The 2,687-nt window shown below is 48.5% G+C and overlaps 1 pseudogene; it reads left to right on the plus strand.

Annotated features, from left to right (window-relative positions):
* The first annotated feature begins 1,062 nt into the window (after positions 1-1,062).
* LOC110392105 lies at positions 1,063-2,009 on the plus strand (annotated as a pseudogene).
* The last annotated feature ends 678 nt before the right edge of the window (positions 2,010-2,687 follow it).

Below are 2,687 nucleotides of genomic sequence, written 5' to 3' on the forward strand. Positions count from 1 at the left end.
ATAAGATATCGGAATGCAAACAACACTCTATAATACAATATAATTACAATTTAAGCTGATAAATCCAATACAGAAAGAGAGAATGTCCCAAAATCAAGGTAGGCCTTACTCTACTACTGACAATAAGACGGCTGGAGAGCGAGGTGCTGCCAAGACGAGAGACGGGTGGAAAAAGGGATGAGGTCTCGTGATCTGCAAGCTTTTATCTTTTCCCTCGGGCTGGAAAATGGTAACAGAGGAGCAAAGTGCTGTGGGGAATGTAGTAGTCCTTCTCTTCTGAGAACCAGGTACATCCACTACATGATGTTATGATGTGGAATACCAATAACCGAAAATCATAAAACCATGACAGCGGGTTATGCCTTGGATGGGTGCTGCTGAACAAGATTTCAGCCAAGAATTGTTCCAGCTTTTTACAAGGTGGCCTTTGCTAAAACTGTGGTGCTTAGACCTTGCTCAGGTACCTTGAGTTAGGGTGGATGCAGAGTGATGGGCAGTGGATTCCTCTGCTCTCAGCAGGGTCTGGCTTCTTTTCATCACAGTGCAATCACCCTTCATCCCCGAAATTGGCAAGCTGAGGGCAACTGGAAACAAATTCAACCAGCTCCACTTACCTTGCAGTAAGCTGAGGTGAATCCCTTTGCCTCTCAGGTCTCACAGCCATTCACGCTGAATGCAGCTGAAGAGCTCAGGATTCATGACTTCTGTGAACACTCCTTGGGCATGGTGAGGGGGAGGTGGGGGTGCAGAAAAAAACTTATATTTCAGATCCACATATTTCTGGCATTGGGGTGCAGATGCTGACAAGCACTTCTGCATTAGAAGTTGTTCAATCTGACAAATTCTGAAAAGAAAATCTGTTCCCACACCACCACCACGTTCCCATCTACTTATGTGTACAAGACTGCTTCCTTGAGAGAATGAGGGCAGAAGCCTTCATGGAAAAAGAAACATCATGAAATGTAGCTCATGTAATGTAGCTGAATGAACATTCTCCTCATAGAAAGATTTGTCCCTAACTGTTGTACTCCTTGGACATGTCCCCATGCCCAGAGGCAGCAGATGCCCAGCAGCAGCTCCATCAGCGAGTTCCTCCTCCTGGCATTTGCAGACACATGGCAGCTGCAGCTCCTGCTCTTCTGGCTCCTCCTGGGCATCTACCTGGCTGCCCTCCTGGGCAACGGCCTCATCAGCACAGCCGTAGCCTGCGACCACCGCCTGCACACCCCCATGGACTTCTTCTTCCTCAACCTCGACCTCCTCGACCTGGGCTGCATCTCCACCACACTCCCCAAAGCCATGGCCAGTGCCCTCTGGGACACCAGGGACATCTCCTATGCTGGATGTGCTGCACAGTGCTTTTTCTTTGTCTTCTTGATGTCAGCAGAACTTTATCTGCTCACCGTGATGTCCTATGACTGCTACATTGCCATCTGCAAGCCCCTACACTTTGGGACCCTCCTGGGCAGCAGAGCTTGTGCCACCATGGCAGCAGCTCCCTGGGGCAGTGGGTTCCTCAGTTCTGTCCTAGACGCTGCCAATACATTTTTGCTGCCGTTCTGCCAAGGCAATGGACCAGTTCTGCTGTGAGATCCCCCAGATCCTCAAGCTGTCCTGCTCAGATGCCAACATCAGGAAAATGTGTCCTCTTGTGGTTGTTGTCTCTTTAGTATCTGGGTATTTTGTAGTCATTTTTTTTTTCCTGTGTGCAGATCTTCAGGGCTGTGCTGAGGATGCCCTCTGAGCAGGGATGACACAGAGCCCTTTCCATGTGCCTTCCTCACATGGTTGTCTCCCTGTTTGTCAGCACTGATATTTTTGCCTACCTGAAACCTGCCTCTATTTCCTCCCCCTCCTTGGAACTGGTGGTTGCAGTTCTGTACTCACTGGTTCCTCCAAACTTGAACCCTCTCGTCTACAGTATCAGAAAAAAGGAGCTCAAGTGTGCTGTTAGAAAAGTGATTTCATGGATGCTTCTGAATTGTGATAAGTTTACACTCCGTTATTGAAATCCTCAGTGTCATGCACATTTATTGTTCTTGAGGTAAATATTTTTTCATTCATCTCAGTTCTACTGAGGAATGAATCTGCTTTGTTTACATTTTCAGTGTATAAGTGTGCGTCTGAATGTAGGCCACTGCTGACTCTCTCAGCATCTGTTTAATAAAATGGGATTTCCACAATGCAGTGCTTGAAGTTGGTTTACGGACTGTAGAGAGGCCCTCCAGAGAGATCCAGACAAATGAAGAGCTGGGCTATCACCACTTACATGAAGTTGAACAAGAGCAAGTGTCAGATTCTGCACCTGGGATGGGGCAACCCTGACCATGTGTACAGCCTCTCAGACAAGGGGCTGGGGAGCAGATCCCGGAAAGGGATCTAGGAGTTCTGGTTGTTGGCAAGCTGAACGTGAGTCAGCAGTGTGCCCTGGCAGGCAAAGGGCCGGCGGATCCCTGGGGTGCGTCTGGTCCTGCACTGCCATGCAGGCAAAGGAAGAGATTGTCCCGCTCTGCTCTGTACTGTTTCAGCCTCACCTCAAGTACCAGGTACAGTTTTGCTGGGATACAAGAAAGACCGTTCAGAGCAGAAGCTGCAGAGTGAGATAAATGGCATGAGAACGCAATGCTGAGAACCAAGGACACCTCCAGAAGAGGAAAAACAAATTCAAGTAAGCTGCATGATGGCTG

The sequence above is a fragment of the Numida meleagris genome, unplaced genomic scaffold (assembly GCF_002078875.1).
Source record: "Numida meleagris isolate 19003 breed g44 Domestic line unplaced genomic scaffold, NumMel1.0 unplaced_Scaffold999, whole genome shotgun sequence".
NCBI lineage: Eukaryota > Metazoa > Chordata > Aves > Galliformes > Numididae > Numida > Numida meleagris.